General features: G+C 41.4%; 2 protein-coding genes across 17 annotated transcripts in view; one reads left to right on the top strand and one right to left on the bottom strand.

Annotated features, from left to right (window-relative positions):
• Positions 1–19,337, top strand: part of MECOM (MDS1 and EVI1 complex locus) — a 545,117-nt gene that overhangs the window by 88,456 nt on the left and 437,324 nt on the right. The window contains exon 1 of one of the 16 annotated variants that reach the window (XM_082741485.1): positions 10,757–10,882. The exons of the other annotated variants lie outside the window; for them this stretch is intronic. The gene's annotated coding sequence lies outside the window, so the exon portion shown is untranslated. Of the gene's footprint in view, positions 1–10,756; positions 10,883–19,337 lie in introns of those variants that run through there. 16 annotated transcript variants of the gene reach the window in all.
• Positions 1–19,337, bottom strand: part of LOC309841265 (uncharacterized protein) — a gene marked incomplete at its 5' end in the record, with an annotated part of 137,206 nt that overhangs the window by 90,775 nt on the left and 27,094 nt on the right. The window lies entirely within an intron of this gene.

Raw genomic sequence — 19,337 nt, 5'->3', positions numbered from 1 at the left:
TGACCTTGATTTTTTCACGATATTCTGCATTGCCCCCGCTTTGGTTGTATTATTCCCTGACCCATCCAATTACCATTTCTATCAGCGCTTCGGAAAGATTATGCTTTTTGGGTGTTCTGTAGATGTCTTTCCAGTGGCTTCACTTGATGAATGTGACAAGTTTTGTGTTTTCTCCCTCCCTTCATTGAATTGAAAAGTTTTTTTGATAAATACAGGCCAATAAGTGCCCAAAGGCAGTGTTTCAATGGCTGCTAAGTCTTTCAAGGTTAGGACTTAACCTCCGTTCTCCCTAATTCAACTCCAACCTTCAGTCTCTAACCAATCAAGAATATCAGATGATACTTAAACAATGAAGGACTTCTGATATTCAGGTACTGCCTCTGTTCAATAGGATTGCAAATTCTTTGTGTGAAGAAAGTCGGTTTTGCTCTAAAGTACTGTCACAAAAAGTGAAATTACCATTTGCTTGGAATGATGCCATTCATCATTGTCAGAACACTAAGCATTGTAAGTAGCTAGGCCTCTCCAAATTAATGCCTTGTTTTGCATCGGCTAAATTTCCCAAATCCTCGAGGATGGGTCATACAAAACTCATCTCACCGTTTTAATTTATCAATCCAGTATAAGGTCCGTGAAAGGGAGCTTCATTCAGTCTTAGCCTTTTTATTTACAGTCTAATTCTAAAAGAAAAGGAAATAAGATATGAAAATAAGTTGGAAAATAAGATAAATCTCTCAGTGAAATCACCAGATCTACTCAGTCCTGTAGCAAAACCTCCATAATTCATTTGTAGGTCAGCTCAAGGGATTAGCCATGACGTATTTGGAAATTCATTTATTTTTATTTTATTTTGCTGTTTCTTATGCATAAGGGTAATGCTGTCCCCAAGGCTTTTCAGGTAGCCCTCAAATCTTGACAACATTTGCTGTCTCTGAGGCCTAAGCCAAAATTAATTTTCAAATAAACAGCATAAAAATGTATGGAGTTGTATAAATTTGAATACAAAATGCATTTGTTTTGTTTGCTTACATACATACATACATACTGTCTGTTCAGCCAAAAACCATAATATGACATTGAAATTAATGGCCATATGCACATCATGAAAGTCAAAAAAGTTTTTCGTTGAGTTAAAAAATAGAGAACATGCAGCATTTTATTTCCTTTCCATCTCAATGTGATCTTTAACATATTTTCAGAGGACATTTTTAATTGTTAATTTTTCCTAGAAGGAAATAAAACCTTCCAAAGGAAAAAAAAAAAACTTGCACTTTGGAACTGGTATGGCTTTTATTAGTTCAGAAGATTGTGTTGTCTTGGGAGATGCGAAGGTATTCTCTTTCAGAAAGTTAAAAAAGAAAAAAAAAAAAAAGGTAAAGAACCATAGAATTAAATGGGACGAAATCTGTCAAGATTTACGTCAGGACTTTCTTTTTTTCTTTTCTTTCTTTTCTCCCTTCCTTCCTTCTTTCCTCTCCCTCTCTCTCTCTCTTTCTTTTTGTGGCCATAAGGCAAATAAAAATGGATTCCGGGGCTATGCAAAAATAGTCCTGGAGGCCAGGGTTCCTGATGAGGGTCAGATACCTGCGTGTCCTCGTCCCCTGATGACCTGCCCATAAGGGAACCTGAAATATCACGAATGCATCATTTCTCCCTCTCAGAGACTCACATCCTCTCATGGTTTTTAAATATACTTCCACAAGGGGGCTTTGTGTACATTTGCAAATTTTTTTGTTTATATGTTTCTTAAAAATGTTAAGAAATGGACTTTCTTGGAATAAGACGTAGAAGTGCCATTCTTTGGTCTCTGGAAATCTTTATTCTACAGAAAACAAAACCAGCTCCTCCCTCCTGCCTCGTGGTCTCTGATCTGGAAGAGGTCTGTGAAAGCAGAGGCGGTAGGGGGAGAAGGCTTGGAAGCAGGAGCTGGTGTCACGGCCTGCGTGCCTTGCCCCAGGGCGTGGGCCCTTCAGACTCTCCCTTCAGCACTTCGACTCCGTTCCTGGCATGAAGGCCATCGACAAGGTCCAGCTTTGATCGCCCAGCCGAAAATGGCTGTATCTGTGGTTGCTTTTTTTTTCTTTCCTTTTCTTCTTCATCTTCTTCTTCTTTTTTTAAAAATTTAACCCACATTCTAGTTTTCTTCTGTGATTTTAGCAGAGTGCTCCTTACTTGTTTTCCAGATAAGGATAGCATCTCTGAATACAGCCATTTTCATAGTTGCGCATGGTTTCACTGTCTAAGATATGTAAGAAATAGGAAGTACTATGGCAATTAGTAACTTTAGAAAACAAGACCAAAAGGCTCTATCTCTGCACATTTTTGTTAGGGCCTCACGGAAAGAGCCCTGGATTGAGAGTCTGCAGACTGGAGTTTGAGCCCGCACCCTGCCATCAGCTAGCTAGATTTTACTAGGAAAAACTGTTCTCACTTCTGTGCCTCAGTTTCTTTAATGGTGGTAATACTCAAGGGCCTTCCTGTATCTGCCATGAAAACTGGGTTGCTTTATTCCTCTCTTTCTGCTAATGGGGGGCAATAGGACCAAATATAAATACTTAAACTGCTAGCATTATAAACTCAGAGGACACTTTTTATGTAGCAGGATATGACACCGAACTTTGGGTTAAGAGTTTTTGCTTTGAATCCACATTGTGCCACTTACTAACAGTGGAAGCGCAGGTGGTGGGAAAACAGTCAGGTCTTCCCTGAGCCTCAGTTTACTTCTTGTAAAAGGGGGGGGGGGGGTTGACTACTGGAACTTTTTCTAAGGTTCTTTCCAGATGTATGTTTCTGGGTTTTATGAAGTCTTGATCCCTGGAAGAGCCCCAGGACACTTTTTAGTAGTGTCTGTGTCTCTGAAAAGTGATGGAAGCCCAGACTTGGTTGGGATTTTGACTCTCCTGATTCATGCCGTGTTACTTCTCGTGGTGGCCAGATGACTCTAAAAACTGAGGCAAAGATGCAAGATGCAGGTGAAAGCACCGCTGATCTGTGTCTGGTATGAGAGAGCTGAAGGCACAGACGTTGAGCTGATTACTGTGCAGGCCAGGAGGAGAAAAGAGAGCTGACTTCTAACATAACTCAGAGTTTAAGTCCCCTTTCCTTACCATGTTGGATGCAAACTGAAGAAGTGCAGGGTATAGAAGTTGTACCCCAGGGAGAGTGACTGGCCAGCTGTGCACTTGCATAAGTGGACAAGGGGAAGGGATATAGGAGGATTTTGAGTGCAAGCTGCAAAGAAGGTGGACCATGGCAAGTGCCTGGGTCCCTCTCCTGAGCACCGGGGGGTGAGCTGTGGGCTGGCTGCATGTGGAGTGGGATCATCTTTCACTGGTGGAGGTTCATCATTAAGCTTCCAACCCATACTCTCATTTGTATAATGGGGGAAATAATGTAGCACTGATGAAAGTTAGAAAGGTAAAAAACCTTGCCTGGCAATTAGTAGCTGTCAACAAATTGTTATTTTATTATTATTTTTAAAGATTTTATTTATTTATTTGAAAGAGAAAGAGAGAGAGAAAGAGATATCACAAGTAGGCAGAGAGTTAGGTAGAGAGAGGGGGGAAGCAGGCTCCCTGCCGAGCAGAGTCCGATGCAGGGCTCCATCCCAGGACCCTGAGATGATGACTTGAGCCAAAGGCAGAGGCTTAACCCACTGAGCCACCCAGGTGCCCCAGCAAATTATTACTTTTTTTTTTTTTTAAAGATTGTATTGATTTATTTGACAGAGATCACAAGTAGGCAGAGAGGCAGGCAGAGAGAGAGAGAGAGGAGGAAGCAGGCTCCATGCTGAGCAGAGAGCCCGATACAGGGCTCGATCCCAGGCCCCTGGGATGATGACCTCAACCGAAGGCAGAGGCTTTAACCCACTGAGCCACCCAGGCGCCCTGAGAATTGTTATTTTAAAGGTGGACTGATACCCAGTACAAAGGGGGCACCTGAAAGAATGCTCCTGGAAGCTCGGAGCAGTGGGAGGTGGGAGGGGTGGGGACGTAGGAAGGACCCTGTGATGGAAGCTGGATGCACCAGGGTCTGCCACCAGGTACACATCCAGGCCCATCTTTCCCCAGTCTATGTGTCTTTGCCTTTTGAAATGCCATCCCCCTGCCTAGCTACTTGCGGCATGCATACCAGAGGAGACGGAACCTCCTTGACTCTCTCCTTCTGGTCCCACGTTAGAGAACATAGGCACCTTACAGAGATTTCTAATGACTAGATTCCAACCTTCAGCCCAAAACCCATCAATGAAAGCAATGCAAGGAATCCCGACCCCAAGGGGACCCATCTGGAGCTCTATTCCCGTTTGCTCCTCGTGAACTGGTGGGATTTTGAACAATGCTGTCAGTGGGGAGCCAGGATTCCTTGGGGCCTGGGTTACCCCAAATAGCTAAAGGATGGAAGCCACGGCTGCTCCACAACTCTGATATTGGGCCAGTGTTTTCATAGCTACCAGCTCCTCCAGGAAGTGGAGGCTGCCAAGGCTGGCTGCTGCATCGGGAGAGGAAACCCATGGCAGGCAGGTGGTCTGAGCTGGGAAGCATGATGGCCAGAAGAGGGCAGTAATGGAGGAGACGGGGCAGCTGGAGCTATAAAAGTTCTGGGCAATGAACTTGCCCAGCCCCACGCTGGGCTGACTGCTCTACTCGCTGCCCCTCAGACTGCATAGCGGCCTTCCGATGCCACGTTTTAGACCCAGCTAAGTGAGTAGGCCTCATGGTCAGATTCAGGCAGCAAACATTTGACAAAGGCCCACCCTACCCCTGGTGTTGTGCTAAGCACAGGAGTTTGGACCTGAAGGGTGGTCCTAGGCTCCAAGAATTCAAACCCTGGCTCCCCTGCCTCAGTGGGAGGGGACAATTGTGTGCACCTCGTGGGGTAGTTAGAAGGATGGTATGAAATCAAACACTGCAAGTGAGAGGTACATAAAAGATGCTCAATAAACACATTCCCTTTGTTCTACCCATTCTTCTGTACCAATCTGCTTCCGTGGTCATTTCTAGCAGGAGTCTCCTGTTTGCAGGTAGAATTTCTCCAGGGACTTGGTGGTGGGCTGTGTGCATGTCCAAGTGTGATTCCAAAGTTGCTTTGTATGGTTTTCAAAGGAGGTGAAATTCAGATGGAGTAAAAAGAGTTTCATAAATTAAATCTTATTATACCAAACCTTTTGGTTTTCAGAGGAAAAAAATGGAGTATTTGACAATCTGATTAATTCAAATAGAAAACTTGTTTTGTTTGACTTAATGGCTGATGCTCTTTTTAATGTAAGTAGCTCTTGGTAAGGGGTTGCTAGGGGTCGCTTCAATTACTGTTCTCTCATTCGGCTATCCCATTCCACATTCCTAAGACTGTGGAAACTTGGATGATGGGAAATATATATATATGGTAGAATTTGGAAATATATTTATTTTTTTTAAAGATTTTATTTATTTACTTGACAGAGAGAGATACAGTGAGAGAGGGGACACAGGCAGGGGGAGTGGGAGAAGGAGAAGCAGGCTTCCCGCTGAGCAGGGAGCCTCATGCAGGGCTTGATCTCAAGACCTTGGGATCATGACCTGAGCCAAAGGCAAACACTTAATGACTGAGCCACCCAGGCACCACTTAATTTTTACTTTTAAAATATTTTATTAGTTTATTAGAGAGAGAACATGAGCTGGGGGTAGGGGGTGGGCAGAGGAAGAGAAGCAGAGTTTCCGCTGAGCAGGAAGCTGGAAGCAGGACTTGATCCCAGGACCTTGATAATGGCCTGAGCAGGAGTCAGATGCTTAACTGACTGAGCCACCTAGGCGCCCCTGGAAATGTATTTCTGACATACATAGCTTACTTATGTTTCGTATCCCAATAAGCATTATGTGCTTTGGTTTTCTTTAACAGAGTTTTAACTGCCCTTTCTATATTCTGATTCTTTAGTCGGTTAATTTGAAGTAATCATAGATCAGGAGAATTAATCTCAAGACTAGCTTTCTTAATGTTTAACTCTCAAATTTTGGTTGAGTCTTGGCTGTTTTAGTCTATAACATTTTGGTTTGTTTTGATTTGGTTTAAGAACAAAGTAGATACCTTGAGAATTTGAGTTGCCTTAGCAATTTTTTCCCCTTCGTTCCTTCTTCCCTCCCTGCTCCAATTCCATTCCATTCTATTCCTTTCCTTTCAGTCCTATGGCTAGGATCATTGTGATTTACTCTGCAACTTTTCTTCAATTTTTCTAATGCTACTAATTACTTCTCTTTTTTTGGGAAAGCTACATTTCTTTTGAAATAATTGAATAGTTCATTCCAGATAAGACGCATTTTTGTGCATTTTGGTAACCAGTTTTAAGTGAACAACTTTGATTTTAGATGGGGCTCTTGGCCAGTCTTTTGTTTTTCTGGGCCATTCCAAAGAGGGAAAGGGGGGCACGGAAAGAGGGAGAGGTGTTCTGAATGCCCAGAAGAGGGCCTGTCCTTGACATTGAATGGCTTGAATGCCTATGGTAACTGTGAGTAATTCTGGTTAATCTCGTCCTAGGAGGATAGTTCTGAGAACTGACTCAACCTCCTTTTCTTTCATTTTGCCCTAAAAACACCTGCAACTCTTAGAGCAATCTATGAATCACTATGTCTGTTGTCCACTTATTGTCCTGTCCGGTGCCCTTCACACTGGAACTAATCAACTGCCTTGAACGAAGCGTGACTTGCAAGCTGAATTCTGAGAAGCCCATGAGGGATTCAGGAAGGGGGTAGCAATCTTTCAGTATGATTGGCTCCACATTCCAAATGTGTCTCCAGATGCAGACTGGATGGCCAAGAGGTCATACAGCACACGTTTTGGACTGATCTGCCTCGGCCGTTTTTAGAGTTACTTGTTCTTGAAAGATATTTTCAAGGGAGTGGTAGATCCAAACACAGGCTATGTCAATCCCTAAATCTTCTGTTATTCAGGCTTGAGTTTGAACGGATCACCAGCTCCTTCAGTGTTTGAAGATAGAGCAGGCCAGTGGCAGTTGCACATGGCAGTAGTTTTGTCCTGAGCATGGAGCTTGTGGTCGCCATCCATGCCTGCTCACCCCACTGTCAGCGCTATCGGCCAGGGCAGGATTGCTGGAAGGTGGGTGATGTCTCTTGTGCTGGCTACTTCTGGATTCTAGCTTGTCTGACAGGGTGCCCCCTCTGCTGGAACAAAAGAATAATAGTTGCCTCTTAGAATAGGTAGGGACTTAGAATTTAGCCCCCTTCAAAGCCATCATCTCTTCTTCCTTACCAGGAGGCCTGTGGAATAAACATGGCTCCTAGAGTGTTGGAGGAGCCTTTGCTGTAAATTGAAGTCCCTCGTCCTTCCAAGCATAGCTCCTTTCTGGAGAACTTGGGGTTTCTGGAAGCATCCATCATCTCCAAGTCTTTGTGGGTAGGACAAATAAGTATCTTCTAGGAGACAGAGTGGTTCAAGTAGCAGAGTCATATTGCTGCAGAGCTGAACAGCTCATGTGGTGGAAGCACTTCAGATGACAACAACATGAGTGTTTTTGGGAATAAGTTTCCCCACCCCAGTGAATTGTAAGGGTTTCTGGTGGCCTGTCCCTGCATCACTTCCCTAGCCAAATACAAAGACAGAAGCAGCATTTCTAACATGTCCTATGCCAGGGCAAGTGCAAACAGCATCAGAAAGACTGCAAATGACTTTACTGACCTGGATCATTCTCTGAATCCAAGCTCTGTTTATCTTGTGTAGAGCTAAAACTTTAGATTCCTGCAAGGCAGTTCTCATTCTTTTGAATCAAGAGTCAGTTTTAGGGCGCCTGGGTGGCTCAGTGGGTTAAGCCGCTGCCTTCGGCTCAGGTCATGATCTCGGGGTTCTGGGATCGAGTCCCGCATCGGGCTCTCTGCTCAGCAGGGAGCCTGCTTCCTCCTCTCTCTCTCTGCCTCTCTGCCTCTCTGCCTACTTGTGATCTCTGTCTGTCAAATAAATAAATAAAAAATCTTAAAAAAAAAAAGAGTCAGTTTTAGATGCTCATCATTTCTTTGTAATGTTGTATATTAAATATTAAGCAAAAAATGGACAATAATGGCTTTGCTTTGCTGATCTTGCTTCAAGTGCTTTTCCTTCTTTCTTTTTTCCTTCCTTCCTTTCTTCCTTCCTAGCATTACAGATGAGAACTGAGGTCCTCTGGAACACCAATCTCTAATCTCATTTGTTTCTTTTTCTCTTCAGTGTTCTTATTATCCTGAATTTGGTGTTTAGCTATCCAAGGTATATTTTTATAGTATTGCTACAATGTTTGTGACTATAATATAGTATTATTTTGCATATTTAAAAAGTTTATTTAAGTGGAATGGACTACTGACATTATTCTGAGCTCCTTTCTCTGTTCAATATTATACTTTTATGACTTGTCTATGATATTTCATAAAGGTCAAGTTCATTCATTGTTACTGCTTTAGAATATTCTATCATATGAAAATAGTATAATTTATTTCCTTATTGAAGGAAATGTAAGTTGTTTTAAATTTACTATTATGAACAATGCCACAATGACTGTTATTGTAATATTTATGTTCAAGTGTGTGAAGTTTATATATAGGTCACATTTTCCAGTTTTATTGGATGTTTCAGATCGCTCGTCAAAGTGATTGTACTAATTTTTCCTCCTACCAGATGTGTGTGAAAGTTCCAAAGTTCACATAAACTCACAACAAAGTGTATAAAATTTAAATTTGTGTTCATATTATGGGTTAGAATTATATTTTGTTTTTTTAATTTAAATCCCTTTTATTATTAGAAAATACTGAACATGTTTTTCATTTTATAGCTATTTAGGGTTCCTTTTCTGAATTATCTGATTTCCCTTTTAAAAAGTAAGTAATTTTTATTTTTCTTATTCATTTGTGGGAATTCATAAATCATTAGGTGCCAGGTTTTAGAAAACCCTTTTTTATTATAATATATAATATGCCCACACCAGAGAAAACTGGTAAATATAAAAAAGAAAGAAGTCGCTGCTAATTCCAGTACCCCTAACCAAGAATGGGTTCATTTGGCCCACTGATTGCTAGTCTGTTATTTTTTTTCTTATGGTATTTTTATGTAGTTATATTACACTGTATATGTAGCTTCTAATCTGTACTTCTTGGTTAATATATCACAAAGTTTTCTTTCTCTTTTCTTTTTTTAATGCAGTCCTATAGCTTTTGTAGCCATCATTTTAAATTGATACATGGTATGTCATTAAGTGTATCTATCATTTCCTTATTATTGGAAATTCAGATTGTTTTTTATTTTTCCACTTTATAAATAACATTATGATGAAATACATATGCCTAAAAAGTTTTTGATATTTCAAATTATTTTCTTAGAATAGATCCACAGGAGTTAGGTTACTGGGCCAAAGAGGATATACACTTTTTTGAAAGTAAAATGCATTGCAAAAATATTATGTAATCAGTGCTGGCAATCTAAAGAAAACAGGGTTCAAGAAGACTCAAGGGAGCCTGGCAGAAGTCTAAGTGTCTGGCTCACTTTCCTTGGCAGAGAGAAAACTCACAAGACTTTACTTTCTCCAGCCACCTTTCTGGACCCACAGCACCATTCATTTTATACATTTTCTATCTTACTTGTTCAACCATTTGGCTTTGAAAGAAAAAAAAAAAAAGAGAAAATTTTCCAAGGCTAAAACATAATGCTTAGAAGGATAATACTTATAAATGAATATTGCTGATTCTTAAATACTGATTAAAAAAAAGTGGTCTGTTTATTGTAGGAGAAAAAATTGAATACACAAATAGAATATCTCTGGGTGGGAAATGCTGCCTTGAGTACTAGCTGACAGCCATATATATAGAACATGGGCATTCCAGCATTGCTTGGTTGGGCTTTCATGTTTCTGTGATTTACTCTTTGGCATTAGGGGCAGAATAAATGGTTCAGATTCTCCTGTATGAAAAAACATTTATTTGGAAATATGTAATACATGTACTTCTTAATTTACGAGCATATTATATTCTAAAAGTTCCTTTACAAGTCAGTTAATTAGAACTCAGAAAGCATTTTCCCTTAGAAGTAATATTCTAAGTGGTAGTGTGGTTTCCAGACTGGCACATAAAAGCCCATTTAATCTGTCATATATCTGTAGGATAGACCTGGTTTCAAGTCTAGTTTAGCTAGCGTCTCCTTGGTGATCTTGGGAGCACTCATGTTACTTAAATTCCTGGTCTGTTAAATGAGGAAATGGTCTTTGTAAGGATTGCCTGAGATAATGTATATGACAACGTTTTATGAACGATATGAGATGCTATATGAAATTAGCAGATATATTGTTTTTTCCCACCAGAAAAGTTTCTATTAAAGGGCGGAACACGTATATCGCTGGTGTTGCCAGTGCACTGGTAGACCCCTGGCCCTGGAGCCTTGGCATAGCCCATCCCCAAGGCGTCCCTGAAAGTTCTTAGTCTTGTTCTGAGAAAAAGGCAAGCACAGACACGTGACCCGGCAGATGTGTGACGCAAGCGGGCAAGTTTATTAAAGCGGAAGCATACTCTCGAGATTGAGAGCCTCCAAGTTCAAGAGAGAGAGAGAGCTGCCCGCCATTGGGGCTGGTTTTCTGTTTTTTATGCAGGGTTGTTAACGAGGGGGTAGAATGTTCATTATCCCCGGGGGGGGGGGGCAGGGTTTCCCGACTTTGCTTCCTGATTGGGTCAGCGGTTTCCGGTCCTGGCGTCCGCCATCTTGGGCCTGTCTGGTTTGATCAGGCTTCGTGTGGCATGCGGCCGGGGCAGGCCTCTAACGGCCCTCACAGGTGGCCGTGACCCCCGCGCCGCCAGCCTCCAGGTGTCCTTTCAGCACCTAACTACCTGCCTTCTGTGACAACAGAACCTCGAAGTGGAGGGTGTAGACCGCAGGAGGTGTGCAGGTGAGCTGCAGGCATATACTCGAATGCCTATGTGTATTGTTTCTTATCCTAATTTTTATTTTTGTGAATACATGTCTCAGTAGAATATTTATATTGATATTTGTTTTATAGATCTTTATATAAGTCATGTGGGTGCTCATAATTTTAAAAAACTTTCTGTTTGACCCAGTTCAGAGGCCACTAGTCTATTCATATCTTTATCCTATAAGACATTGGGTATATGGAAGGTGATGCGAGTTAAATTGATAAACTGAGTTTATATAAGGTGCACTTATAATATTATTTCTATGCAGAATGTGCCCACGTAACTCCAGACAACAGATTATCTCTTTGCTTCCTAAAAGCCCCTGCTTGGTATGTTGGTATTCCTTACTTTGCAGGCTCCACATAATGCGTGTGTGCCAGTGCAGACACGCATATGGAGATGCTCTGGAAAGAAACTAGGATATCAGTATCTCTCTGCACTGGCAAGAAAAATGATTGGCTCTGTCACTCATTTTTTTCTGGAATTTTAGAGAGGGATGCTGGATGCTCCCCCCACAATCCCCCCATCCCCACCTCTGGTTTAAGTATTGGCAAGTTCAAGGCTTCTTATGATGATTTCTGGAGTTTTAAGGATGAGAGTAGGAGGATACACGGAAGTGTAGCTAATGACTTTAGACGTCTCCATTAAGAAAATTGTACAATTAAAAAATCTACTCATCAGGGGCGCCTGGGTGGCTCAGTGGGTTAAGCCGCTGCCTTCGGCTCAGGTCATGATCTCAGGGTCCTGGGATCGAGTCCCACATCGGGCTCTCTGCTCAGCAGGGAGCCTGCTTCCCTCTCTCTCTCTCTGCCTGCCTCTCCATCTACTTGTGATTTCTCTCTGTCAATAAATAAATAAAATCTTAAAAAAAAAAATCTACTCATCAGAAGAGTATGTTGAAAACTGTCAAAGGGCCTCATTGTTACTTCATGTAAGTCAACTTTCTGGGGATGGGTTGCAGAATGACCGAGTTGGTATCAAGATACTTACTGGATAGGTTTAATAATACAAAATTAATGCAACGAAAGAGATTTCTACCAATTATTTCCAGAATGAAAAGCCAATAAAAATGCTTTAATTTTATCACATGCATTCATTTTGGCAGTGGGCACTTACACTTAGAGTTTTATGTGGAAAGGTAAGCCGTGCCTTGAGATACAAAAGAGAATGGGCGTCTTCTGGTGAGGTTCTCTGATATGGAAAACACACCAGAAAAACAGGAGAATGGAAGTGAATTATAACAGGGTTGCTGTAAATAAGCAAGACTAAATAAGTTTTGAAAGCAGTGGCCCATTCAGTTATTTCTTTTATTTTTCATATATTTTTTTCTCAACTCTGCAAAATAATAAGAAACAAAAGAAAAATCTGCTGAATGCCTAGTCATAGTTTATTGGAGCAGGAAAATAAGCCATTCTGAACCATTCTCTTATTTGCTGTGAGTGGCAGAATCATTCACCGTGGTGAATCATAGCAGGGAGAACCATTTGGAATGATTATTTTGTGATGTTAAATTGCAAATAGCACATGTGGAATCAACAAAGGTATGAATTATTTTTAAAAATCTTTTAGAAAATCCTCTTATTGAAAATGTGTATTTGTATGACCAACATATGCCTTCATTTCACAATAGCCAAGCCAAGCCTTAAGTATATGCCTTTTTGTTCTTATATTTGACTAATTGAAAGATTTCCTAGTTAATATTTTAATGTCAAAAATAGTATATTATCCTAGAAGCTGCATGACGGTAATAATGGTGGGGGAAGAAAAAAAAATATATATGTATGTGTGTGTATATATATATATATATATATATATATATATATGCATTTGGTTGAACTGCCTGGATTGAAGAAAATGTCTGAGTTTCCTGCCTTTTATTTCAGTGACTTAAGAACCTGTTGGCTGTTAAACAAAATAAACTAAGGGATTAACCCTGGCTGGCTGAAATTTGTTAATGACATGCAAATGATTTATCATTAATGTAGTAATAGGCACCACTTAGTGTTAATCCCGTGAGAATCCCTGATGGTAAGGATAATATATTTGATGCTTGAGATGAAATATCATCTGCCTTGGGTAATCTGGTGCCTTGTTTTGGTTGAAAAGCTTCAGGTTGCCTGGCCCTTTAAGGCAAATCTCTGGTATTCAAATAGGTGAAGTAAAAAGGTATTTTATGCTCCAGTGTCTGCTTTGTGAGAGCACTTAATTTTAAGAGGGCAGAATGGAATGCTTCTATTTAAACTTAGGGGGAACTGGCAGGAGGGTAACTGCATTCCATGAAGTTCCACTTCAGCCCCTGTTTTTCCTTCATAATGGGAGGCATCAGACTCCTAGCTGGGATTGAGGTTCAGTGGTTGGCCTCCAGTTTTAGTGGCCTTGAAAACTGTTTTTGACAAGGGAACTGGATGGTTCTTAAAGAGAAGAAAAGTGAGCTTCTCAGAAGGGAAAAATCACCTTGCTGTTCTTAATGTTTGGTATCCTGACTGCACACAGAAGACACTCACTGTATGCTCCGTGAAGAACAGCATACATATTTAAGATAGGGGTGCAAGTCCTTCAGGCCTGAAGGGCACATGAGGGGAGGAAACGGCACAGGTGTGGGCACATTCTCGGCACCCCTTGTATCAGGTCCTGGGGCTGGATAGCTTTAAGCCCCCATATGAATTACTGCTGTGTAGCAAAATGTCCTCCAGATTTGGCAGCTTAAAACATCAAGCATTTTCATCCTTTTTAGTTTCTGTGGGACAAAGCAGGCTGGTTCTGGCGCAGGGTCTCTCGTAAGTGCAGTGCAGAGGATACCCTGGAGCTGCAGCTCATCAGAAGGCTGGGGGACATGAGAAGAGCTCCTCAGAGAAGACCACTGACAGCAGCTGTCAGAACCATGTCTCAGTCATCTTCATAGTGCGACTCACACCATGGCACCTGACTTCCCCAAGAGGGAATGATGAAGGGGGGCACATATTGTCCTTTACGACCTTGTCTCTTATCGCCCTCTACCCGCAAGGACGACAAGACGCCCTGGTTCGGATGCATCTTCTCTCTCTCTCTTTATTTCCGCAAGTCTACACACTTATATACGCTTACATGACCAATCAGCGAGCAGGGTACAGGAGGGAGCGAATCAGGCTGTGCACCTAAACGAACAACTTCGCTAGCAACCAACGCTGTTTCCTTCCTCTTTGGGCGTTCCGCTTAGTCTCACAAGGCAATCCTAACCTGGCAACTAGCCAGGCACCATCTTTTAATGGTGGAGGCCACCCTGGCCAGGGGCCTGCTTCCGACAGTCTCTAACTCACACACTGTCCCTTCTTACCCTCCTTGTTAGAAGTGAGTCACTGAGTCCTGCACACTCTCGGTTAATGTGTGGGGATTATATAAGGGTGTGAAAGCCAGGAGAAAGGGATCACTAGGGCCGCCTTAGAGTCTGGCTTCTGCTACCACCCTCATGACACGAATTTTGTTCAGCTATCCCATGACTCAAGAGGTTCTGGAGATCTGATTGAACTACTTTCATTATAGGAACTTTGGTTCACCTTGAGTTCACCTTCAGTAAAGTCCTTTGAGGATCTGTCCCAGCTCAGATCCAGTAGACCAACGGAGGGTCTTACTCAAAACATCGTCACCACACCACCATGCATTGGCTGTGAGCCCTGATTCAGTCTTGGGAGGAAATAAAATCATTCAGCTGAATTACTGAAATTAATGTGTTGGCTTCATTCCAGTTCCCACTGGATACATGTCCTTGTCATAAGGAAAAGTACTAGTTGGTTTAATTGACCATCTTAGGAAGGTGACAAGGAGAAAAGACATTCATGAACATGACATGCTCAATCTGAGACCAGGTTACTTCCCTGAAGAGAGCTTGAAGAATTTTTTATTTCACCAACCAAAAAGAATTATATCTATCATCCTCCTTTTCCCAATTATAAATGAAACTTGCTAAGTAAGTTAAGGTAAAATATTAAAAAAGCAAAAAGTATACATGGTTTAGGTTACTGATGTTCATGACTTAGTCCTTAATTTCATTTTCTTTTTAAAAAAGCTTACTGTTTGCACAGGTCATTCAGGTGCCACTGAATTTAGAATGGTATTTGTGTACCTGGATGATAGGTACACATTATTCCAGGGTGAAGATGTTGGCTGTGTTGGGAGAAGACAAGTGATAAACTGTTTCTACACAGTGAGATCCAACAGGTGTGGACCTATATTCATGGAGCCCAGAATCAGATACAGTGGAAGTGGGGTCATAGTAAGGGACTTGTGTTTTTGCATTTTAGTGAGAATCTTGGGAGCAGATTTCACTGGAGAAATCTGGAGGGAACCAGAGAAAAATGGTGCCTCAGAATCCAAGAGACACTTTCTTAGGAAGAAAAACTGGGTTGGAAGCCAATATAGTCATCATTTTCAGGTTAATTCCATTGTCAGCAGTAGCTCCCCGCCTCCCCCCTTCCCCAGTTTTGCCCCCATCAGGTTCTCCGGGTGGAGCCAGGCAGTGGCTGGGCTGCATTCTGTAGTTAGTATTGGAGACATAGGCAGGAGAACAAGTAAGAAGTGTCAGTGTGGACGTGTGGAACCTCTCCTCTGACTCTGAGACCCAGTTTCTTGTGTTTTGAGTCTGCGGTATAGTTATTTGACATTGTTAAGCTCCTGTTTGGATAAAAGCTTCTTTCTTTTAAAAACAAACTGTAGATGAATTCTGTGTAATACACACGATTTAGATGTCTTGCCCTATTTTCATTTTCAGCTCCATTTATCTATTGCTGAGGAGCTGATCATTTCCTTCTCTGTGTTCCTAGAGTAACTTGCCATCATGCCAATATAACATTAACCACATTTTAATTTGGGCTTTCCTTCTCGGTTCCCTCCCCAAATCCAAGACTGTGAAAGCCTACAGGAATTTTACTAGTTCATGTATCTCTAGTATTTAGCAGAGTGTCTGGTACCTTTAGGCACAAATAAGAATGTTGAGTGAATGAACTATGAGTGAAGGAAGGAAGGAGTGAACAGTCAGGCTGCTGATTGTACTTCACCACCCCGTCTCTGAGTTATATTTCTGGGCTCCTGAAGGAAAATTTAGATATGTCACAATTGGTCAGATGCATCTGCTACTGATATCAGTGATATAAAATCATATTTCTTCTGGTAAACTTCCTTAGAAGTTAAAGGTCTGGCCACCTGCATTAGTAACTCAGAAGGAGTTTAGATTGACATTTAGATTAGCTGGCTCTGTTATTCAGTGACTTTGCATGCTTGTTCAAGGGCACCGGAGTCAACCAGTGTTTATTTTTGGATTCTCATTGCTCTTGGGATCACTGCATCGAAGAATGGTCCTGCCCCCATCCCATTACCTCCTCCCACTGGTTTGTTGTTCCTGGTCCAGGGAGTACCACAGCCCAGATTTGGCCTGACCAGCTACTTCTTGGTGCCCTGTTATTTTTAGCATATAAACCACAGCAGCAGCTGGCAATTCCGAGTTGGCCCATAAAGGTGAAGATTTTGTGAGGTTGAAACCATGGGTTTAAGAATTTGGGGTTTCTTCAGTTTGTATGTCTTTGTATTGTCTCATGATAAACAGTACTTTTAAGATTCCCATCTGCCAATGTTTTACAGTGGAAACTTGCTTTAAAAGGCTTCTCTCTGGTTTTGGGTTCTATATTTTAGGAGGAAAGTCAAGAAATTAGGAATAGAGGAGTATGAATGATTGAAGTCATAGTCCTGTGAGAAAAGCTTAAGAAAAGAAACAAAAACTCTTGGGACACCTCGTTGGCTTAGTTGGTTAAGCATCAGACTCTTCTTAGCTTTAGCTCAGGTCATGACCTCATGGGCTATGAGATCAAACCCTGAGTTGAGCTTCACACTCAGCTCAGAGTCTGCTTGGGATTCTCTCTCTCCTTCTGCCCCTCTGGCCCTGCTTGTACTCGCTCTCTCTTGAAAATAAATACATAAATAATTTTATTTATTTGGGAGAGAGCAAGAGACAGAGCACGAGTGTGTGTTGGGAGGGGTGGTGGCAAGAGCGAGAGAGAGAAGCAGGCTTCCCACTGAGCAGGGAGCACCATGCAGGGCTCAATCCCAGGATGCTGGGATCATGACCTGAGCTGAAGGCAGATGGTTAACCGACTGAGCCACCCGGGTGCCCCTAAATAAATGAATCTTAAAGGAAAAAAAAGAAAACAAAAAACTCGTCATCATGAATAACAGAAGGCTTTTAGGAAAAACTAAAGAGATTTGAAGGTGTAATGGAGGTAATATTGATTAAGATGGGCTACTTCTATGATAAACAAATCTCAGCATATGTTTCTTTTTCTTTTTTTTTTTTTTAAGATTTTATTTATTTATTTGACACAGAGAGATCACAAGTAGGCAGAGAGGCAGGCAGAGAGAGAGAGGAAGGGAAGCAGGCTCTCTGCTGAGCAGAGAACCCGATGTGGGGCTCGATCCCAGGACTCTGGGATCACCACCTGAGCTGAAGGCAGAGGCTTTAACCAACTGAGCCACCCAGGCGCTCCTATTTTTCTTTTATATAAGAGTCCACTGTATGCCTTCGTTAGGGAGGCACTGCTTCACCATTTTCAGGGACTTAGGCTACTAGAGGCTTTGTCATCTTCACCCTGTGGTTTCCAGTGTCATCTTTGGGGGTTAAATGTCCTGTCAGTAGATAGGGAAACAACATGGAGGATTATGTGTGGAGGTTTTTATGGATTAGGCCAGGAACTGGCCTCCACTACTGCTCAGATTCCACTGACTGTAGCTTTGTGATTTCCAGTTTTCTTTCTTTTCTTTTTTTCCTTTCTTTAAGTAATCTCTGTGTCCAGAGTGGGGCTCAGGCTTATGACACCTAGACCAGGAGCCTCATGCTTTACCAACTGAGCCCATGATGTGCCCCATCGTGACTAGTCTCTAACAAACTGCAGAGGAAGCTGGAAAATACCTGAGGGCTTTCTAGCTGTTCAATTCTAAAATTTCTAGTTGTTTTCTATAAAATATTTAAGGTCAAAGTTCCTGGTGTACCCAATATGCTCATTATAGAATACTTGCATCTGAATATTTCTTGGTTTCTTATTAATGTAGGCACAGGGTCATGGAGACCCAAAAGCCATTGGGGACATAGAGAGGGTGCTGCCGTGTTCCCTCACTTTAGTGACCAGGAGAAGCAGAACAAGGAGGTCAGGCCTGAAGAGCTTGCAAGTGAGAAGACTTAGCCAAATCTCTAGATTAGGTCCTGTAGTGAGTCATCCTGGCACTAATCCTTTTCCTATTTTCATTAAAGGTGGAATTGAATGGTGATTATTAGTGTCTGCTCTGGACCAAGCTGCCTAGGCTGGGATACTGGCTCCAAATTAACTAGCTGTGTGACCTTGGCTAAGCCCTCTGTGCCTCAGTTTTCTGTATAAAACAGAGATAAGAATAGGACTCACCTTATGGAGTTTTCTTTAACTCTTTTAAGAGTTAGTACAAGCAAAGTACCTAGAACAGTGACTAGTAGTACTTAATAGTGCCCTAGTAAGCATTTAATTAATATTGGTCATCATTATTATTGCTATTATGATGTGATTAATTACATAATATAACAAATGCTTAAAACGTGTTTATGTTTCTTTTTAAACTATATAAAGCATTCCAGTAAATTTTCTAATATTTGTTGACAAAGAAAAAAGATACTTGGAATAGCAATAGTTTTCATCATACCTGAAGAATGGAACATAACTCCTATCTATAGTTTTTTTTTTTAAGATTTTATTTATTTGTCAGAGAAAGAGAGAGATTGAGGAGTGAGAGAGCACAAGCAGGGGGATCAGCAGGCAGAGGGAGAAGCAGGCTCCCTGCTGAGCTAGGAGCCCAAAACAGGACTTGATCCTGGGTTCATGACCTGAGCCGAAAGCAGACGCTGGACTAAGCCACCCAGGTGTCCCCTAACTATAGTTTCTTTAGTAAGAAGTTATCCAAATATTTTTTTGAGGTAAAATTGACACATCTCAAAATTCATTCTTTTAAAGTATACAGTTCTCCCAAGAAGTGACCCATTAGTAGTCACTCCCCATTTTCCCTTCCCCCAGCTCCTGGCAACTGCCAAGTGACTGTCCATCTTTATGGATTTGTCTATATTAGACATTTCAGATAATTGGAATCATACAGTAAGTGACCTTTTGGCCATATAGTATGTGGAATCAGACAGTCTACCTGCTTCTACTTAGCATGATGCTATTAAGGTTCATTCTTTTTTTTTTTTTTTTGTATTATGTTTTATTATGTTAATCATCATATAGCACATTATTAGTTTTTGATTTAGTGTTCGATGATCCATTATTTGCATATAACAACCAGTGCTCATTATAACACGTGCCCTCCTTCATACCCATAAGGTTTATTCTTAAAAGGCATATCAGAACTTCATTCCTTTTTATCTGAATAAGTTTCCATTGCTTGGGT

This window comes from Mustela nivalis, assembly GCF_964662115.1.
Source record: "Mustela nivalis genome assembly, chromosome: 1".
NCBI lineage: Eukaryota > Metazoa > Chordata > Mammalia > Carnivora > Mustelidae > Mustela > Mustela nivalis.
This window is presented reverse-complemented; position numbering and strand designations above follow the sequence as displayed.